At 37.2% G+C, this 23,267-nt stretch overlaps 1 protein-coding gene and 1 non-coding gene across 3 annotated transcripts in view; one reads left to right on the top strand and one right to left on the bottom strand.

Moving 5' to 3' along the window:
• Window positions 1-23,267, bottom strand: part of THEMIS (thymocyte selection associated) — a 184,338-nt gene that overhangs the window by 64,440 nt on the left and 96,631 nt on the right. The gene's annotated exons all lie outside the window — the stretch shown is intronic.
• On the top strand, window positions 6,928-7,034 carry LOC113599036 (U6 spliceosomal RNA). The gene has a single exon (XR_003419774.1). It is a non-coding gene; the product is annotated as a U6 spliceosomal RNA (small nuclear RNA).

Genomic DNA, 23,267 nt, shown 5'->3' with positions numbered 1-23,267 from the left:
ACAGTTAGGAATGGTGGACTAAGGACCTCCAAAATGCCACTCATCCATAAAACCAATGAACACTGGCAAAAATCATTAGAATCAAATTTTTTAGAACTCAAAATTAACTAAATATTTTCAACAATCTGAGAAGCTTTTATTCAAAAAATGACTCAGTCTTGATGAGAACGGTGAATTTTGTGGCATCCTGCCTTGCTTTTGTCCTATTCCCCTCCCCCCAGCTCTGTAGTAGTCTCTAAACCCAGCAGACATGCAACAACCCAGAGGGGCACACCGGGTTTGGAGCTCCTTAGGAAACAGGATAGAAATTCCTCAGACAATTAAAAACACAACCAGTATATGATCTAGCAATCCAAAGTCTAGATAGTTATCCCAAAGAATTGAAATCAGGATCTCAAAGAGATATATGCATTCTCATATCCACTGCAACACTATTCACAATAGTCAAGATGTGAAAACAAGCTAAATATCCATTAGCAGAGGGATGAATAAAGAAAATCTGGTATATACACACATACTATTCAGCCTTAAAAGAGAAGGAAATTCTGCAATATGCAAAAACATAGATGAATCTTGAGTACATGATACTAAATGAAATAAACCAGTCACCAAAAGACAACTACCGCATGATTCTCCTTATAGGCACTATCTAAAGTAGTCAAATTTATAGACTCAAAGAGTGGAATGGTGGTTGCCAGAGGCTGGAAGGAGGGGAAAATGGAATTATTAATCAATAGACATAAAGTTTCAGTTAAGGAAGATGAATAAGTTCTAGAGATTTGCTATATAACATTGCACCTATTTGCAATAATACAGTATTATACACTTCATTTGTTAAGACAGTAGATCTCTTGTTAAATGTTCCTAGCACAATAAAACAATTTTTTAAAAAGCTTCATTCACACACAGACTATTGTCGCTGTTACACTAATCTGGCAGCTCCCTAGAAAAGCTCCTTTTGGAGCTGACTCCACGCATTCTGGAAGCAGTCCTATCATTAGCCATTTATTGAAAACAATCAGCAGCAATTATTTAACATTGCATCATCCCAAAGCTGTGACGCTAGTTGTGGCAATCAAAACATAAGATATCAGGTTAAATGTCCATATTCTAACCCCCTCCCCTGCAACTTTCTTGCTTTATTTATCTCCAAGTCTCTCCAGCACCCTTGTACACACACACACACGCACACCCCACATACCACACCTTCTTCCTTTAGCCAGAAGACAAAAACCTTGCTTATCTACTCATGCAGATAAAAAGCCTCACAAGTCACCAATCCATGGCGTAAGCCAACATGACTCTCTGCTGTACTCATGTCACCATGTTCTTTGCATGACATCATCCTTCACAGCATGTTTCAGTGAAATTCAAACCTATCACCACAGCCAATGAAATGCTTTTATGCATCCATCTCAACAGTCCTGCAAATATGTGTGTGTGAAGAACTCCATATTTACACACAATTTCTGTTATCTGTTTTGAATGTATCATAAAGAAAAAATGACACAGAATATCTTGACAACTAACATAAAATGAGTCTCATTCTTCATCAGTACAAATATCAATGTGGCATGAGTCTCATAAAGAGAAGACATCAGTGTTGAGTCTGAAATTTAAGGCTCTGAGACAATACTTATAACACAAGAAGTTAGCCTGCCACAGTGTCAGATAAATAGATAGATGATAGAAGATAGATGAAAGATGATAGATAGATAGATAGATAGATAGATAGATAGATAGATATCCTGACAGGAAACACAAAGTTTTTATTATCACAGATCATCTTAGCACTGGTGAGGCTATAAATGGCCTCACTACTAAAAGCATCCTGAAAAATGGTATTGATATAATTGTCTAATTATTTGGGGGGAAATTAGGATTTTGCACAAACAGAGGGGTTGTACCACAGACTCACAAAAGCATGACACCCAGAGCTTGGCTGGCACATTCTCCCACCCAACCGTCTGGAGAGGGAAAGGCTTTTATTCTGGGATATAAGCAAATACTACAGGAGAGAGAAGTCTCTGAATCTCTCTGAAGTAATATACTATCTCTATCTTCCAGGACATGTTTGCTATTCAATCTTTCTTTAACCAAATTTGACAGTGGTCATTCCTCAGAAAGTTTAGACCATGAGGGAATATGAAAGCATTCAGAGAATTGCCTTCCAACAATCAAGATATAGAGAGTGAAGCTAAATAGTCTAGTGACCTCTACTGATTTATTCCACAGCTTTCTATTATTGAATAATGAAAAGTTGGGTAGACTAATGTAAATGGGAAAAAAGTAAAATGACGATTATTGACATTTTGATTAAAGAAATCAATGACATTCATAATTATTGTCTTAGTCTAAACTACCTGAACTTTTAGAGTAACCATTTACTGGCAGTAACATGGAACTATAATATATTTTCAGATTGTAGTTCTTTATTTGAAAGTAAGTGATTTTTAAAAATGTTTTTCTTCCTAAATCTTTTCTTGAGAAGACACAACAAAAATAACCATGCTTCAGATATTGTCCCTTTTCATCACTGAATAGGTAATAAATTTATATATCTTATAAATTCTGGTCAAACTAGGTTACTTTACTTAAATCCTCATTACCTTCTGCCTACTTGCCCAGAATATGGCAAAACATTAGAAAAATAAAACTGACTTTATTTACTTTGATATAGCAAAGATATGTTCAAATACATTTCGAAATGAAACAAAATGGCCCTAATATCTAGAGTACCCTTTAGAAACAAAGCTTCACATCCTGAGCATGGCCTATGTGAAATAGCTGGACCCCCTCACAGCCATAGTGATTCTTTTAAAGCATAAATCATACCATGCCACATCTCTACTCTCCCCTTTTGATAACTCCTTATCTCAGAAAAAAAATCAGAATCCTTTTGAATGGCCTATAATAACCTTCATGGTCTGCCCATCTTGAGTAACAGTTGCTTTTTGTTTCTTTTGTTTTGTATTGCTATATCTACATATTCCAACTACTTGGTGGATGGTTTGATAAACTGAGTATGATTGGCATATAGACTAGAAATAAGTCCTAGGGTTACTTAGCTTTCCATTAAAGCTAGATACATTCTGTATATAATCCAAATGGTTTCTCCTGGGAGATTTTTTAAGTGTCATGAAAATGTGTTCTCTTGTTCAACCCCAGACAGAGACTTATTAAGCATCTCTTGAGAGCAGTCATACACTCATTCAAGACATAGTATTTGGAGTACAGACTATCCCAGGTCTAACAGAGGAGATAAGCTATGTACATCAATATTAATATGAGCAAAGTAGCAAAGGAAAAAAAAATGAAATCTAAGGAATTCCAAGGAAATTATAGTCAAGATCACCTGATTACTTGGTCCAAACTGGAAAATTCTCCTGAGTGAAATGAGGAATATCTAGAGATTTAGTTTTGCCCTATTTCAGAGAAAGATAGAACAGAAGTAGGGTGACGCTAATTTTATAAATTTCAGAAAAAAAATTTGGTAGTGATATCTATATATGATACAGGTATATTGGCATAACACAGGCTTTGTTTACCTGGTTAGCACACAGAACTACAGAATTCGTGCAGATCCAACTAGGAAAAGGGCATACAACACCTGTCTCTCCAGCAATGTGTCAGCAACATCATTTTTGTATGAAAAGAAAAATGTGCTTGCTCTATATGTTACTGGTGTACCTAATCACAATGACTTTCACTTAGAGGAGAAGATTTTATTTTAAATCATGGAATTTATATACAAAATTGAGCTTTTTAGGCGAGGTCATATTAATTCCCTTTTGATAGGGCTTTTTTTTTTTTTTTTTTTTAAGATGTGTGTCATTTCTTTGTATTTTGTCTTTACAACCACTCTATGGTGAAGGTGTTACTGCTCTGTTTTGTCAGTGATGGAAACAATAAACATGGCTATCAAGCAAGGAGCAGTAGAGCAGAAAAGTTGCTGGAGATGTTCATACACCACCTTTCCAGAACGCATCATTGGACTATAAGGAGGGCCGGAGCTTGCTCGGCTGGCAGCAGAAAGGTCCACATGGCACTTGCCGTACCTCTAGGAACTTTGGGCAATTTGCTTCAGCTATACGATGGGGACAACGATACCTATATCCCAAGGTTGTGTTACAAGAGTTAAATGAGGTGAAGTACACAAAACCATGGTGTATGATTATCATGGTTCTCAGGAAAGCGTAACTTTAAAAAATGTATATATTTATCAATAACCCAATGTTAGAAAATTCTGAGAATCATCATTTTGGATTGTGTTTCTGGCTCTCTCAAAATGCTTCCCATTTTGAACTATTCCCTGAAAAACTTACATTGCCAATCAAATCTGAATTACTGCTTGCTTCTATAGACTACTTTCTTGAAGACTGATTACCTTTCGACTATGATTTGAGATTTAGTTTTCATAATGGGAAATAACAGTTTTGTAGAGTGGTCTGGCAGGGTTTTGTAGAACAGCTTCAGTCAGGCTGACATGTGCTTTTATTAACCATATTTCCTGTAGCTGCACAGACAATGAGAAATCCACTTCTGTGAGCAGAACCAATTATAACTGAACAGGTACACTTTTTCCCCAGCCTGGTCATGATGTCAAATGTCTGATTAGAAAGATCTTGTGCTTTTAGCAAAGTGGGGGTGAATTTCTTTCCATTTGCAAGAACGAGCTATTTCTGCCTTTCATTCCATAGTCTCTTAGTATCTTAATTCTGGTCTCTCAATGTCAAATAGAGTCATAAATGCAATGCCCTTGAGATGAGGAAAACAATATTGTTCTGTGTTTCAAAGCAGATTGAGCTAGCTTTGGAGAGGAGCAGGCTGCACCTAGGCACAGAATCAGACGTATTATGTGATCTAAGAGAGAACAGACACAAGGTACACATGAAGAATATGACCCAGGGGAGGCAACATGGGATGGACCCTGGTAGCCCTGCAAAGGAATCTTAAGAACAGCATCAACTACAGGGAAACGTTAGGCTGAAACAGATAGAAAGGTGAATGGAAATACTGCCTTGTGCGTATATAAAACAGTGACACCACCACAACAAATCAGGTTTTGAAAGTGTGGGACTGAAATAAGGAAGGGTAATTCTAAAAAGACATTTCTTAGGAAAATCCTCTTATAGATGGTAAGAAGACAAAGTAGGAACCAAGTTCCCACAAAATGCAGGATTACAAAGACAAAGCAGGCCCCATTAAGCCAAGCGTTACAGACGAGGGCCCCTCCGCTGTCAAAGAGAGAAACTTGCCAGCAATGTCAGCAGAAAGACCACCATCCCCTCAAAATACTATAAGCTTATTTTTGGAAACTTCCTAGTTCTTCTCTTAAAAATTCTTCAGCTATGGCAAAACAATCTGCTGATATTTCGAGGAACTCAAATGAAGATTTTTCAGTTACTTTTAACTCTTTCCTGACCAATGTACAGATACAGAATCATAGATGGGTAGAATATTTAAGCTCAAAGGAATAGTAGTGATCATTTGTTCTAACCTCACTGTGTAGTCAGGAATGCCTGGATTATCTCAGATCACATGGCAAGCTAGTAACAGAGCCAGGACAGGAATCACATTCTCTTGATTTCCATACAGTATTTTTTTTTTCCACCACAGCTCAATATTTTCAAAAGAGAATTGCACCTGTATAAAGTCCAAGAGAAAACTCTGTTAATAAGAGAACCCAAGTAGGAATAAGCTAAATTTAAAAGGTCACCAGCAGAGACTTACAAAATGAAGATTCTTTATTAAAAGTAGGAGGGGAAAATGGGGTGTCTCAGTGGCTCAGTCGGTTAAGGATCGACTTCGGCTCAGGTCATGACCTCACAGCTTGTGAGTTTCAGCCCCACATCGGGCTCTGTGCTGAGGGCTTGGAGCCTGGAGCCTGCTTTGGATTCTGTGTCTCTGTCTCTCCCTCTCTCAAAAATAAATAAACACTTTTAAAAAACTTAAAAAAAAAAGTAAGGGGGGAAAAATGCAACCTAGAAAGAAATACTTTTTACTTTCACTCAAAATATATCTAAAGCTAACCATTTTTTGTTATTCCCATTGCTGTCCTGCTGACCCAAGGAAGCATCATGTATAGCAATGTCCCCCTAATTGACTTCCCTGTTTCCATCCTTGTTCCCCTACTAACAGCAGCACAGAAGTCAGAATGAGCCCTTTAACACGTGATTGTCATTCCCCGACCCAATCCTCCAATCACGTCGTTTCATAAAAATTTAAGCCAAAATTACTACAATGACCTGCAAAGACCTATACAATTTGCGTCCTGCATTCCCTCTCTGATTTCATCCCCTTTTGTCTCCTTAGCTCACCATATTGCAGCCATCCTGGCCTTCCAGGTGATTCTTGAGTACATTAGGCACATCCCCGCCACAGGGTTTGTACCATCTCTTTCTTCTGCCTGGAGTATTTACCCCACTCTCTGTCTGCAAAGCTCAGCTCAACTATTCAAGTCTTTGGACAAGTGTTGTCTTTTCCATAAGGCACACCATGGCCAGCTTATTTAAAATTATTCTACTCACTTTGCACTCTAAATCCTACTTACCTTGGTCTATTCTTTTTTACATAGCACTTATCAAGAACTACTATATTGTTTACTCCTACTAGAATGTAACATTAAACAGAGTATCAAGGCATTTACCAAGATGTTTTGTTATTGATGTATATGCAGCATCTAAAACAGTACCTAAAATATAATAATCAAGAAGTATCTGCTGAATGACAGACTTGACTAAAAGCAGAGGGTCACCATGTTAAAAGCCATAATCTCTGGTTTTACTCAAATGAAAATACAAAAATTCTACACTGGAGAGAGTACCACAGAACGGAGTGTTCCTAACTCTGAAGGAAGGGGGCTAATATGAAGAAATGGCAATCCGAAGAAATGTCAGAAGTATGTCAAAATTTGTTATAATGATAGTGCTCGCTTTGGCTGCACACATACTAAAATTGGAATGATACAGAGAAGATTAGCACGGCCACTGTGCAAGGAGGACACACAGATTTGTGAAGCGTTCCATATTTTAAAAAAATGTTATAAAGATATTCAGGACTTGGGGCGCCTGGGTGGCTCAGTCGGTTGAGCGTCCGACTTCGCTCAGGTCACAATCTCACGGTCCGTGAGTTCGAGCCCCGCATCAGGCTCTGTGCTGACAGCTCAGAGCCTGGAGCCTGCTTCAGATTCTGTGTCTCCCTCTCTCTCTGGCCCTCCCCCCGTTCATGCTCTGTCTCGCTCTGTCTCTCTCTGTCTCAAAAATAAATAAATGTTAAAAAAAAAAAAAGATATTCAGGACTTGAATTACAAGATTTAACTAAATGGAATATCAAACAATTGGCCAAGATGGTAAAATAAAAATTCATATTCTTTTAAATTAATATTTAAGTTTAATAAAATTTCAATCTAAAGCCCCACTAGATGTTTTTACAGAAATTAATGAAATAACTTAAAGGTTCATTTGAAAGAATGAGGAGCTGAGAACCTACCTGATCAGTGATAAGAAGAAAAAAATTATACCAATATTAAAACGAAATTAGACAATACTACTTGTGAGCTACTGATTTAAAAAAAAGCCAGATAAATCAAAGAAATAGAATAAAAATATTGAGAAACTTCTTTCTGAGCAGATGGGTAAAGAATAATTTAGTAAATGTATGGAACTGGGAAAATGTTTCAACCATTTGTTTTAAAAAAGTTTTTTCATACAACATACAAAGTAAATTCCTCATGGATTAAGGAGTTAAATAAGAAAATAAATACAGATTTAGAAGAGTTATAAATGGGTCTCATCCTAAGGCAAGTCAAGCTCTCCAAGTTTAAGATTTCATAACTAAATTATGAGATGAACATTTCTGAGAGCATTATTATTACTATTATTACTATTAATAATTATTATTATAATACTATATCCCATTCCTGGGATACTTTGGCAGATTACTTGGAAATAATAATAATTGTTAATATTAATAATGTTGTTACTGTTAAAAAGCAAACAACCAATATGAGATGATCCTGGAAGGAATGGCACTAATTTTGTGAGATAAAAGCCTGAAGAGGATTCAGGGTCAAGGATTAATCAGTAGGGTTTAGAACTTTCACTTTCTGTTCCCAGTTATTATTACCAGATCTTCAGCAAGTTCATTTTTACCCACAAGTGCCCTGTTAGTGGTTCCTTGAAAAATCTAAGAAAATAAATTGAATTCATAGTTTGGGGCATTAAAGACCAGAGCAATCTCATGCAGTTGGAACACCAGAACTGAGATGAAAGATAAATATGAAGTGAGAGTGAAGAGCAATAATAAAGAGGATGGCAGGAAACTTTTGGAGCTGATGGACAGGTTTATGGCATAGACTCTATTGATGGTTTTGGGTGTATACTTATTACTAAACTCATCAGGTTATATACATTAATTATGTATCACTTTTTGTATGTCAAAAACATAAAATAAAAAAAAAATTCGGAAGAAACAGAGTGAAGAGCAAGAGAACAAAAAAACCAAAGTTGAATATATATAAATCTGCCACATACATTTTTGAAACTAAAGGAGGAGGGCACTGGAATGCCAAAAATTATATGAAATTGAGGGCTTATTTGATTTTATTTGGACATTAAAAAACTTGACATCTAAAGGATGCTGGAAATAACAGCATTGCACATACCCACACTTCCATACTCATATACAGAGAGAGGCACACATGGGTGTACACACACACATAATCTCAAGTAATTTACTAAGAAAGTTAGACTTGATGGATATAAGAAGGAACCAACTTCATTCTTGTTCTCTTATAGCCTTCATTCTTGTTCTCTTATATCCCTTCAAATTTCTGTGAACTAGTAGTTGTTTGAACTCTGCATAAAATTTTGAGGAAATCCCTTTTAGTCTTTAGTGAACAGTAGTGTATAAAAATCCACATTTGTGTTAGCCACTTAGATCCAAGCCAGTTTTGTATAACAACGAAAGCTCAGAGAGCTTCTCTAATTTAAGGCTTCTTCCTATAGTAGCTTAATCTCCCTGACTGAGTTGAGAGTAAAATAAAGTTAAGTTTCTTCCTTCCTTCCTTCTTTTCTTCATTCCTCCTTTCCACAAATATTTATTGAGTGATTGCTCTGAACCAGGAACTTTAATAAAATACCAGGGAAGCAAGCACAAATATATATTTAAAGAAGCACAGTATCTAATTAGTAAGACAGGTAACTAAGGGAGCCATTATAACACTTTATGGTAAAGACTCTGATAACAGTTCATTAGGCCTATTATGGAAACCCAAATTAGGAACACCAAACACAGACTTGTGAACTAGAGGACAGGAGGAAGAGCACCAAGGAAATTTCCTTACAACAGGTAACAACAGAGAGCAATTTAGATGAAGGATAAAGGATAGCTTAGAATTCTAGCTCTAACACTTATTGATAGCCCTCTTACTATGGGCAATTATTCTCTGAGCCTCAGTTTCCTTGTCTATAAATTGGGAATGATAATAACATTCATATGAACACTTAAGGGATTTAATTAGAATTATTTTGTTCTTTAGAATTTATTAAGTCCCCCATAAATGGTTGTTAAAAACAAATAAAAATAACACAATTCCATTTGGGAAGACTGGGAACTCAGGAGAGAATAAAGTCCTCTGCAAACTGAAAATTCAGTGTGGCTGAGGTAAAAATGTGAGGCATGATAGAGAGAGAAGTAGGCTGAAGAAACAAATAAGGGACAGATGGTAAAAAATTAAAAGGAAAGCCACAAGGAATTTTTAGCAAGAGAGTCACACGGTAAGATTTTTCTTTTATAATGATAAATATATCAGAGTGTGGATAATAAATTTGAATATAATGTGACCAGACATAAAAAGACTAGTTAGAAGACGGTTTCAAGAATCCAGAAATGATGAAGACCTCAAGTAGAGAGGTATATACTCAAAAATGTTAAAGAAGAAGAATCCAGACGATTTCACAACTAATAAATGGGAAGAGGGGGGAAAAAAAGGAAGGACTGTTCCTAGAGGTCTGGTTTAGGCTACTCAGTAGATGCTGGTGGCCTTCGCAAAAATAAGAAATCAGAAGGAGGATTAATGTGATTAATTTTTTAAAGACAGTATAGCTGTCCTTTTGTTGTTTACTGTTACCCAGTTTCTTCCTACTTTGAGGGATAAGGAAAGATTACACTTTCTCACCCCCAAACAGACATATACAGTAGTCAGTGCAGTGGATAGAGCTACACATAGAGATCTCTTGGTGCATTATTTTAAGTTCATGGCTGTGTACCTTCTCTTACTCACACAGTGACAACTGGCCATGTTCCAGAAGGAGCCTCCCTTAATATGGGTCCCTAACTAGAAGATTCTGTGTTTGAGAACATTTTCTTTTGACAATGTATAGTTCCATGGAATTTTAAATTCCATATAAATTCTGTATCTTAATGATTTCCACAATTTTTCTAGGAAAAAAATAAGCATCACTTAGTCATAACTTGAATTTTGATTCTAAAATCACAAATACTCTCCAAGACTGACTAAGTCTCTTAAAATATTGATCATTACTTCTATTGAAGGCCAGTAATACAGACTTTTGGTCTTGGAAAGTTACCCAAAGTTGATGAGCCTTAATCACCTGTAGAATTGAGATAATAATTTTGAAACTAATTTCATTGGATTTTCGTGAGGATTAAATGAGTCTATACATGTAAAAAGCTTAGAATTGTGACTGATTCACTGTAATCACTTAGTTAATGAAGCTCTCCAGTTGGTTATTTTTAGGCTTTATATGTACTTTTTTTTGTTCCTTATATTTTGGACTTCCTCACAGAAGTACACCATTTTTTCATTTTTTTTCCTCATGAGCTACACACTCTCCAGCTTCATCTCATCCTGTCACAGAACTTTATTTACCATTTGCATTTGCCGACACTTGGATCACCAGATTCAGCTTGGAATTCTTTCCTAAACTGTCGATCGTCGTTAACTTCATACTGGCCATCTCAGCTCAGACATCTCACTAACATTTCAAACTGAGCGTACTTTAAACCAAACTCCTCCCTTGCCCTTGCCCTTGCAAAACCACCGTTCTATCCAGGTCTTGAGCTCCTGATTTAGTAAGTTTAACCCCCATCTGTGTTGATGCTTATGCCAGGAACCTGGGTATTTTCCTCATACTGTGACTTTCTTATTCCCTACACTTCATCAACCACCTGTCCTACAAGTACCACCTCATAGAGTCCTTTTTAATATTAGTCTTCCAGGCACACAGGTGGTCATCTCTCTCTGATATGAGTACTTCCGTTTTGTTTTCCTGCTTCTGTTTGAATTGATACTCTGCTCTAAAGTTGGGTTGACTTTCCAAAATTGGTATTTATGGAGGTATAAGTGATGTTTTCACCATTGTAAGTGTGCAATTCAATGAATTTAATAAATTTAAAGGGTTGGGCCACCATCCAGGTGTAGAACTTTTTTATCCTCCCAAAACTTCCCTCTAGCCTGTTTGCAGTTCACCTCTGCTTCTACCCACCACTCTAGGCAACCACTGATCTGTTGTCTGTCTCCATAAACTTGCCTTTTCTAGGTGTTTTGTATTTAACATCTAGATATTTTGTATTTAAAAATAGAAATTTTATTGTTAGTTTCCTACTGGAAACTCTAAAATGCCCTCAATTTTTCCTCTGTAGAAAGTACAAATTCCTTTAAACATAGACTAGTTTAAGGAAGGACCAGTCTTTTTCTTTTTTTTTAATATGGAATACAACTGATTTTGTTTGTCTTCATTCTTTTCTGTACTAGAAGAACAAAATGTAGTATTTTTTTTTAGGAGGGTGAGGTGAATATGAAACTAGCTTGTTTCACGTGCTAATGTTTTTTAACTGTGGGCGTAACGGGGCACCAGGGTCTATGGTCAAAGGAGTGGAAGTACAGAAAACAAAACAAAACAAGGAACAGCACCTCTTAGCAAAATCCAAAGAAAGGAAGAAATGACCAGAAGTTTGAAAGATAAGGGATTATGGGTGGAGTCCCCAAGAACATAGAGGTAATCTTTACGAAATTAGCCAGGGAGAGAGGGGTCCATAGTCATGCAATTGTCCGATGGCTGAACCAGGTAAAGGAGAGATCAAGTAACATAAAGACTGAGCCCCGAGCACCGAGAGAGCACAGTGTGGCAGGGAACCTAAGAAGGTGATATTGAAGAAGTCGCATTCTTCATCTGGAACAGAATGATTAAAGAAGTGAACTGAACTACTTGCAAGCCTGAGCTAAGAAACTTGGTAATGACACACTTTTCCTGATCTGGTCCTCTTCGCTCTTCCATCCTCATAATATTACTCTGTGCTACAGACATGATAAACCTATCCAGGATCCTGATACAGTTATGTCTACACCAGATGCTCCTCTGGCTGGATCACACTAAACATCACTGTACATCTGACTAATTCTACTTGTTTAAACTGACATACTTCAATCTGGACATCTAAATATCCCTTTCTGATCTCAATCCTAATTTTTGATAGATCATAATAAATTGTCCCCCAAACTCCTGTAGTCTCCAACTAACAGCACTCTTCCCTTGAGTTCTCATACTGAAATTGTTTTCTTGTATCTAATACATTAGACAGAAAGTCTCTTGAGCTTAGATACTGTATTTCATTTTCTTAATGTGTCTCCAGTGCTTATCACAGCAAATGGCACGCAATTAAGATTTTACATCTACGGAGCTAAAATAAGTGTAAACAATTATAATAATAATCATTATTTTAACATTTTAAAATAATTATAGATATAAATAATTTAAAAGCATTTTACATACAATATACAATTAAAGTAATAGATTTTTAAATCTTTCTTGTCAATCTTTTCTTGCAATTATATAATTGTAGTTTTCCTCTATGTAGCAGTAATGTACGTTGTATTTTTCTTGGCTTATTAAGAATATGTCCATTATTTTGAGCTCTTTAACATATTGATCCTTATTAGTCCTCTTTTCTTTATTAGTTTCATCTCTCCCTTGAAAAAAAGGCTTGACAGTCTTTCTGGATCTTATGTTATCACCTACTTGATGTAGAAATTCCAAAGTTACTAGTTCTAGTGCTAGTCTGAGATCCAGCTTTTTAAGTTTATTTCAGCTAAAACTGAATTGTTACTAAAAAAGCTTTCTGCTGATGCCAGGAATGGCCTTAGGCCTTCCCCAAAATTCTAACATCTCTCACATAGTTTAAGGTACTCTCCAGCTTTTTGCCATCACTGGAACATTAAAAAGAAAAATCCTAAGCATGACAGGGCACCTGGGTGGCTCAGTCAGTTAAGCTTCTGACTCGATTTCAGCTTAGGTCATGATCTCACAGCATGTGGAGCCCTGTGTGGGGCTTTGCACCAAAACTGCAGGGCCTTCTTGGGATTCTCTCTCTGCCCCTCCCCTGCTTGTGCATGCTCTCTGTCTCTCTCAAAATAAATAAATAAACTTTAAAAAAAATCCCAAGCCCAACAAACCTACATTTACAAGAATAACATCAGAAGGAAGTGTCTGTCCTCACCTTGATCACTTCCCTGACATCTGACAACTACAATAGATCAGACGCAATGTCACAGGCTACTATCTCTTAAAGACTGAACTTTCTTTTTTTTTTTTAATTTTTTTAACGTTTATTCATTTTTGAGAGACAGAGAGACAAAGCATGAGTGGGGAAGGGGTAGAGATAGAGGGAGACACAGAATCTGAAGCAGGCTCCAGGCTCTGAGTTGTCAGCACAGAGCCCGACGTGGGGCTCGAACCTATGGACCACGAGATCATGACCTGAGCCAAAGTCGGACACTCAACCAACTGAGCCACCCAGGCACCCCTAAAGATTGAACTTTTTTTAGCAGACGATATCTAAGCACATAAAAATAGATTTTAAATGAAAAATATGAGATCATTTCCAGTTGTTTTTCTTAATAAATCCATACACATGACTAATTCTCCTGAAAGCCATTTCATAGGTATAAAATAAGGAATCTGTGAGTACAGATGAGTGTAGATATGGAGAGTGAGTATGGATAGAGAAGACACTGAGGATTAAACTCTAAAGCACTCAAAAACTTACAGTTATGGGAAACCAGAGGGAAAGCCAGTCAAAAATTCAGGAGGAAATTCAACCACAACGAGATAAGAAAACCACGAAAATAAAGAAAGGATTTCAGAAAAGAGGGAGTGTTCAACTAGTATTCAAATAATACAAGGATTTTGGATACTAACCCTTTATCGGATATGTCATTTATAAAATCTTCTCCCATTCAGGAGGTTTAGTTTTGTTGATTGTTTCTTTCACTGTGCAGAAATCTTTTATTTTGATGTAGTCCTAATAGTTTATTTTTGCTTCTATTTCCCTTGCTTTGGGACACACATCTAGAAAAATGTTGCTACGGCCAATGTCAGAAACATTACTGCCTGGTTCCCTTCTAGGATTTTTATGGTTTTAGGTTTCACTTGTAAGTCTTTAATCCATATTGTTTGTATGTATGGTATAAGAAAGTGGTCTAGTTTCATTTTTCTGCATGTAGCTGACTGCTTTCCCCAACACCATTTGTTGAAGAGACTTTTTCCCATTGTATATTCATTCCTCCCGTGTTGAAGATTCATTGACCATATGATTGTTGGTTTGTTTCTGGGTTTTCTATTCTATCTGTTGATCTATGTGTCTACTTTTGCACCAGGATCATACTGTTTTGATTACTACGGCTTTGTAATATAGCTTGAAGTCTGAAATTGTGATACTGACAACTTTGCATTTCTTTTTCAAGATTGCTTTGGCTATTTGTTGTCATTTGTAGTTCCACATACATTGTAAGACTCTTTGTTCTAGTTTTGTGAAAAATGTAATTGGTATTCTGATAGGGATTGCATTAAGAGGGGAAGTCGGTGGGGGGATGAGTGAAATAGAAGAAGCAGATTAAGGAATGCACTTGTCGTGATGAGCACTGGGTGATGTATGGAATTGTTGAATCACTATATTGTATACCTAAAACTAATATAACACTGTATGTTAACTATACTGGAATTGAAAAAAATAATACGAGGACTAAGGATTGACCACAAAATTTGCCAATCTGAGAATCACTGATAACCAGGACACATGACCTACCTCTCAGCCTCAACTACCTCATCTGCAAAACAGGATAATAACAGCACCCATTTCATGAAGCTGTGTGAAGGGTTAAATAAGATAATACATGTAAGCACCTAGCATAATGCTAGAAACAGAGGAAGAGCTCAGTGATGGGCAACTATATTTTAATTAAGGAACACTGAACAGCTTTGATCATAGAACTTCTGATATTTTATTGAACACAGGATGCCTGACAACCCTGTGAGAGAGAATTTGGGTACAGAAGAGTCTGGTGTGAGTAGAAACATATAGAAAGGATTCCAGCTCAGGGGAAAAGCTAGAACAAGAGACAATGAAGAGAAAAATACCTTGGGTAGGGCAATTTCCATCCTTGTATAACACAATTGATATGACTCTGGATTTTATACTATTTCACAACTAGTAAGCATGTTCTTTTTAAACATTTGTTAAGGTTTGGAAACCATGTGAAAGAAAAACAATTTTCCATTAAGGACAAATGTTATATAAAGTTTAATTATCTGAATAAGCTTAACATCACAAGTTAAAATCACACTCGTATCTCTTAACCTAGGAGAACAGGTATTTCTTGTTTTTTATATATTGTGTAACTCCACAACTTTACAATCAGCCTTTTCCAATTCTGTGTCTACACAAATAACAATAGACTTATTATACAATTTTTGTGGTCCATGATATATTTATATTTGTTCCATTTGGCTAATTTTGTAGTCAGTGACCTGATCTTATAGGACTTCCTCTAATTTTTTTTTCCTCTCTTCACCAGATTTTAAATTACCTATGTAATTGGTTCATGGCAAATACCTTAAACAGTGGCATATCTTACAAAATAGCTAAAAGACGCTTGTTCTAATAGAAGTGTATATTGATAATTAAGTACTGGGTGGAGGTTTTCTAAGACATCATGATCATATTGTTGTTAGAGTCTGATGAAGTGTGATAAAAAAAAACTTAGTGCTATAATAGGCTGGCTGAGAGTTTGTCCTTAAATAATGTATTAATATGAGTCATTTCTTTCTCTTTTAATTTTTAGAGTTTTTATGGACCCTCTATTCTCTTAAACTCTATGTTCATTTTTACTTACTACTCGTCTATTATTGAGATAAATCTTTTTCTTAAGTTTTCTACTTTTCAAATTAAAAAAAAAATACTGATTTTTGGAAGCCTATCTCCATGCACGCTTTCATAGCACTCTTATACTCATTTTCTCTCCTAACATTTACACAGGAAATTTGGTTTGGGAAGCAAAACATAAATGTTTTCATTTATACAGGCCTGGAAACACTACCAAAGATTAAAAGTAATGGTTCACTTGCAAGAAACTGTGAGTTGTAGCAAAACTTATTTGCTCAAATATATAGCTTATGTCTTATCAATTTATTTCGGGGTATGGTTTTTATTCTAAAATAAATTCAGAACTGATATAGTAATGGAAAACTCAGATAAATCAGTTTTTAAAACTGCAAAGCCAGCCAACTTACCTCCTCTAGATTTTCCCAACTACTCTTTATATTTTTTTGAAAAATTAAAAAACAGAACTGAAGGTACTGAGCTCAAAGAACAGAACTTAAATATCTAGTGAGCCCACACCTAACTCAATGAATCAATGAATCCCCATAGGATTACAGGAAATTGGCAATTCAAATGCCCTTACTCTATACGTACTGTGCACTGAACATTCCAAATTACTGATTCTTCCGTTATAGCTGGCCATTTCTAAACGGGATTTCTAGGTTATGAACATCTTAAAAAGATGAAAACTCTCCTAATCTTCATAAAAGCCAGAAATCTAACGTGAAATGATTTACTACAAATTTCATTCACTCATTTTGCCAATCCACTGGGAAAATAAATACATTTTTTTCTTTTTCTTTTTTGATGTTTATTTATTATTGAGAGACAGAGAATGAGTGTTGGAGGGGCAGAGAGAGGAGGAGACACAGAACCCAAAGCAGGCTCCAGGCTCTGAGCTGTCAGCACAGAGCCCAACACAGGGCTCCAACTCAGGAGCTGTGAGGTCATGACCTGAGCCGAAGTCAGACACTCAGCTAACTGAGCCACCCAGGCTCCCCTGAACACATTTTTTAAATGACTTTTTTTTGAAGCTAAAAAGTAATACTCACTAATACCGAAAATGTGACAATCACATATTTGGTGGTATATTTTAGTTCTTTACCCCACAGATGGCAGAGGGAGGGAAGGAACAGTATTAACTAATGTTTTTCATCAGCATTTCCTCACTTTCCTGATGAGAACATTGTTAGTTGAAAACTCAAAGAGGGCCAAAATTTAGGTCAATTCAAGTATTTCTGAGTAGGAGTATACTTTAGTCTCCCAGAAGGAAACAGTGTTCTTTGGACATAAACTCTCTGGAGATAATGAGTATTTTATTATTAGTCAGATAACATTCATTTTGGTTGAAATTTCCTTAAAATCAGGCCATGTCTCCTAATGCCTGCCATTTAGGAGTTGTTTTCATTTAGTGGTCGTTTAAACCATTCTTTGGCTCTCCAGCTAGAAGTAGTAATACAGTACATGTTATGCCAGAGGAAAATTTTAACAGTTCTGTTTACTCTCCCACTTCCAAAAGCACAAAAACAACTTGTAACTATTCCACACTTCCCATTGGGCACAGGGTTCTACCTGCAAGGATTCAGCTGGAACTTGAGTTCGGCTAATTTTCAACTCAGCACTTCCTTTATTCATCCTTTTCCTTCCCCTCCCACCTTTTTCACTTGCTCCTACCACAGTTGGCTGTTTACAGGCTCCAGACCTTGGGTAACTCAAAAACCATGGTGTATGAATCTTTATGTGTCTCAACCTTGAGGACAGCTCAAATATCTGCTAAAAATATGCCGAATTTGTCAACTTTTTATTTTTTTTTTTTATTTTAAAAAAATATTTATTTATGAGAGAGAAAGAAGACAGAGCACGAGAAGGGGATGGGCACAGAGAGAGAGAGACACAGAATCGGAAGCAGGTTCCAGGCTCTGAGCTGTCGGCACAGAGCCCAACGCAGAGCTCGAACCCACAGATGGTGAGATCATGACCTGAGCCGAAGTTGGACGCTTAACCGACTGAGCCACCCAGGTGCCCCAAATTTGTCAACTTTTTAAAAGAAGATCATAAGCTCCCTGTATCTTTCTTATTTCTCAGATTTAAAATCTCAGTGTTTCAATTATGTGCATGTTTTCCACCATCTTTGCCTTTGGTGTCTGAAGACTGCTAAAACATTACTTTTCGTTATTCATAGGGAAACAGACTTCCAGCTTCTCTGTTAGACCAAGAGAATACACCACAAGTAGAGAGATAGTGATCTTTCAAAGTGCAGAGGTGGTTACAAATCCAAACATTCTTAATGTCTACACCACATTACATTAACAAAAATAAAAGAAGGAGATATAATACTATTGTCTAACGATCTAGATTTACCCTAGGAGCATGGTTTCTTTAATGCTTTTTCATCCACTGTCACATCAGATCAGAAGTGAGTCTTAACACCCAGCAGCAGCTGGTGAAGTGTTCTCTCTACACCTCCCAGAAACGATTGCTTCCCTCTGGCTTTTTCTGCTCTCACTCTAATTCTGGTACAGGGTTTGTTTTCTGCTCAATTCACACTACCTTGCCATTACTGCCTCCCTTGCTCTTTGCCTTAATGTCTCCTATGGGTGTTCTTGTCTGACAGAAATCTAGGAATTCCGGCAGCAAAGTGGACACTTGGGCATCAAATGGCCAAACAGAGTTAGTGAAATGCAAGATTTCTGGTCCCAGGTGCAGCCTTGGAAGGAGTAGAATATCTCATCTTTTCAACCAAAGGTTTGTTTTTCTATGTGGTTATAGGCCCTTTCATCAGAATACAGAAGTTACATTTCTCCTATGTGGCACTCAGCAGTCATAGCCATATATATCCAGGACAGGCAGAAACCCCAGTGAGTACATGTTCTTTCAAACTATCTGAAACTATTTCTGACATAGGAACTAACCCTCAGGAAAGGAGAGTCTGCCCCAGAAGATTCCTATTTCGAAAACAGTTTTAAGCCCAGACATTTATTTAGTCATTTTATAATATTGTTCTCATCTCATTAAGAATCTGAATGCAAAGCTCTTAAAGATACTATGTCTACATTGTCATCAGGCTAAAAGGAATTTTGAGGGGTCACTTGGTATATTCTTATCCCTTTGTTTAGACCCCATACATTATTTTCCCTAACAGCTATCACATTTTCAAAACAACAATAAATTCCTTCAGTGTAAAACTTCATAGGCTTTGAGATGTGCTGTCATCTCTATTGAGATCTACCCCCCCCCCCCCACACACACACCCCTCACCTGCCCTGCTCATATCCATATCACAGTTCTCAAAGTGCTACTACAATTGATTCTTATTTTAGGCATTGCTGAAGCTACAGAACAGTTGTAATCCTACCCTGGAAAATAGTTCTTTCTATTTATTCTAGTTTCTGTAACCTGTCCTCATATTCTCTTCATTTCTAAACTTCTTTGAACATGTAAGTTCATAACTAACAGTGGATACCTGTACTCTTAGATAGTACATGTGTCTGTCCTGTTGTTTAATAGTGCAAGAAGTGATCTAGTAAAATTAATGACCCACTGGGAAGGTATAAGTAAAGTTACATAATGAGGAATTTGATACTCTACTCTACATATATAATAAGGTATTTTAATGAGTTAAGTGAGTTTGAATATTTAAACACTGAATAGCCCTTGCAAATTATTCTCTGAGTTTCAAGCAATATTCCATATGCAATTCAAAATCTTAGAGGCTTATTTCCAATGGCTGCTTTCTGTCTGTGGAATATAAAAAGTGTTCTAACCAATCACTTCTAAAAGCATACATAGATAGAAGAGCTTTAATGCAGATATCAGAAGAAACATAAAAGGAGTATATGAAAGGATGACACTGTGATGATAAGAAATAGTTGGTTGCAAGACTTTTCAAGTAGATTATGCAGAAACTGACAGAGCTTCTGTTTATATTCCAAAAATGATCCACTAAGCAGATTTTTATCTTCCTGGTGAAAAAAATTGTTGAAAAGGAGGTCAGTAGGTCTGAGCACAGGTAAATTATAGCATCCTCTGATTTTAATGTGATTTCAGAGAAAATATAGTTTTTTATCTACCACACTAGCATTGATGAAACTAATTACAAACAAAGAATTATAGACCCTTCTCAACTGACTGATAAACTGTCAACCGAGGAGAAGTGTCCTGATAACATCACTGACCTGGGATTTTTCCTAGCTTCTGCTTTCACCTTTTCTGGGACAAGAAATCTGTTCCAAAATATCACACCAAAGTTGTCCTCCCTTTAACTCGCAACCAACGTTGTGATAGAAAATGAGAACGTGGGGTGCCTGGGTGGCTCAGTGGGTTGAGCATCCAACTCCTGATTTTGGCTCAGGTCATGATCTCCTGAATGTGAGATGGAGCCCCCCAACCTAGCTCCATGCTGAGCATGGAGCTTGCTTGGGATTCTCTTTCTCCCTCTCTCTCTGTGCCTCCCCCACTTGCACGCATATGCTAGCTCGTGAGCGCTCTCTCTTTTAAAATAAACAAATAAACATTAAAAAAGAGAGAGAGAAGATAACTTGGCCACACAGTAGCTCCTTAAATGTATACAATAGTATCAACTAGCTCCAAGTCATTCAAGTTTAGACTATCTATCACTCAGTTCCCTCAACCATTTGTCAGATGAAAATGGCTCCTGGGTTTTTTGTTTTTTTTTTTTTAATTTTTTTTTCAACGTTTATTTATTTTTGGGACAGAGAGAGACAGAGCATGAACGGGGGAGGGGCAGAGAGAGAGGGAGACACAGAATCAGAAACAGGCTCCAGGCTCTGAGTCATCAGCCCAGAGCCTGACGCGGGGCTCGAACTCCCGGACTGCGAGATCGTGACCTGGCTGAAGTCGGACGCTTAACCGACTGCGCCACCCAGGCGCCCCTGGCTCCTGGGTTTTTTAACATCTTAACAAACAACTCAGCGTTTAATAAACTTTAATTAATATTCTTCAGAGGTGGAACTCAGAAATAGACAAAAGAATCCATGTGAGGTCTGACCAGTGAAAAAGCAGTCAGAAATTATTAACTTGATATGGAATTCTATATGTAAATGGCATAGGATTTAGTCAAAGACTCTATTAGTTTTATTTTAGTAACTGTGAGATACCAGAAAATAAAAATAGGTCTCTACCTTAGGTTCCTGACACTGAGTTCCTAAATCCCCTGGAATTTCCTGGGTGATAGGAATATACATATTTTTTTTCTGATGAGGTGACCCTGAGTGGGTTTCTGGATGGGGGTTGGTCACCAGAAAAACCACCACATAATTAGAAGCTTGGAGTTTTCAGCCCCTCTCCCACTGTCCGCTCTGGAATTTTCCAGAGAGGGGAGAGGGACTGGAAATAAGGTTAATAATTGATTGTCCCTGTGTGAAGAAGCCTCCATAAAAATGCCAAAAGTATGGGGTTTGGAGAGCTTCCAGGTTAACAAGGGGGTGGCACATCCCAACTATACAGGACAGAAGCTCCTGTGTTTCCAGACCCTACCAGACCTTGCCCTGCTTATCTCTTCATCTGACTGTTTATCTGTATCCTTTATCCTATCCTTTAACAAACTAGTAAACCTAAGTATTTCTGAGTTGTCTGAGCCACACTAGAGAATTCATTGAACCCGAGGAGGGGCTCGTGGGAACCTCCAATTTGAAGCCTTCTCGGACAGAAGTTATAGGTAACCTGAGGACCTACTACCTGCAATTAGCATCTTAAGTGGGGGGCAGTCTTGCGGGACTGAGCCCTTAACATGTGGGATCTGATTCTATCTCTGGGTAGATAGTGTCAGAATCGAGTTAAGTTGTAGAATGTCCAGTTGGTGTCAATAAATTGCTTGGCATGAGAAACACTCACATATCTAGTGTCAGTATTGTGAGTGTGGCAGCCATGTGAGAGTAAAGGAGAGACTCAGGAGGGGGTCTGGAGGTTTTTCCAAGTCAGTAACCTATGTGTAACTTGTTTTTTGAGGTTCTCTCCTAATAAGACACGTACATCGTTTTCATCTGACATTCTGTGAAATGGCATTCTAAAAACTTTTAACCTTTTTTTTTCCTATGAATTCTTCCCAATAGTTTAGGATTGTTGACTCCTTCCTTCCTGATTGTAATGGACATCTTCAGATCTTCACAAACTGTTCCAGTATCTCTACTACTTGGGCAGCCAATGAACTGATTCATCCAAGAGATGGGCATGTGCTCCCAAATCCTAGACTTTTTAAATTGGAACAAAACAAAGAGATGATATTCTTATCAAGCGGTGAAACTCATGATTAAGTTGGACCTATGTGGTTAATCCAGAATAATCTCATCTCAAAGTCCTTAATTTTTAGCACATGTGCAAAGTCTCTTTTGCTATCTAATGCAACATATCCATAGGTTCTGGAGGCTTAGTCACGAACATCTTGGGAGGGCATCGGGGGGTAAGGGGGTTATTATGCCTCCTGCTAAAAATGAGACCAGCATCGCATCTCTCATATCATTCCATTCAGCAATAAAAATATATGAAACAGGAAAAGCCATATACTCTCCACATTAATAGCAGCCTGTTAATCAACATTATTTGGGAACAATGATTTAATTTAAAATGACTCTTTCAAGATTGTTTTTCTGGAAAGGAAATTTCTGCTGCTTTTATCTTTTTCTGAAGATGAGTTTGAAGATTCTTACTGGATTTATCCAGCATGCACTCAGAATGCAATCTTTGAAATGGAGAATTAAAAGTATTTTCATACCCACATACTTGAAGCCTGAGGCTGCTATCATTCCTGAGTGTAGAGAGTAAACACAGCGTCTCTCTTTGTTTTACTAATTGCTTTGTTTCCCCAAGCTGCTAGCACAACATCTGCTAGGCCAGAACCGCTTCTTCCACACACCACAGAACCACTGCCGTCCAGATGAACGACCTGCGCTCCATGGGGTAAGGGCAAGTGCTTTCCAGGCACTCAGCAGGCAGTTTTCAAGAGGCAAAGACTTCAAGTAGAAATGAAGCTGAAACCCCACCCCTCCCCAAATCTTTACAATGGTTATGGAGTTGTTGATTCTGTAATGATCTCACACTGTCTGCAATTTTATTGATTTTGTTTTTCA

Source organism: Acinonyx jubatus, chromosome B2 (genome assembly GCF_027475565.1).
Source record: "Acinonyx jubatus isolate Ajub_Pintada_27869175 chromosome B2, VMU_Ajub_asm_v1.0, whole genome shotgun sequence".
Classification (NCBI taxonomy): Eukaryota; Metazoa; Chordata; class Mammalia; order Carnivora; family Felidae; genus Acinonyx; species Acinonyx jubatus.
This window is presented reverse-complemented; position numbering and strand designations above follow the sequence as displayed.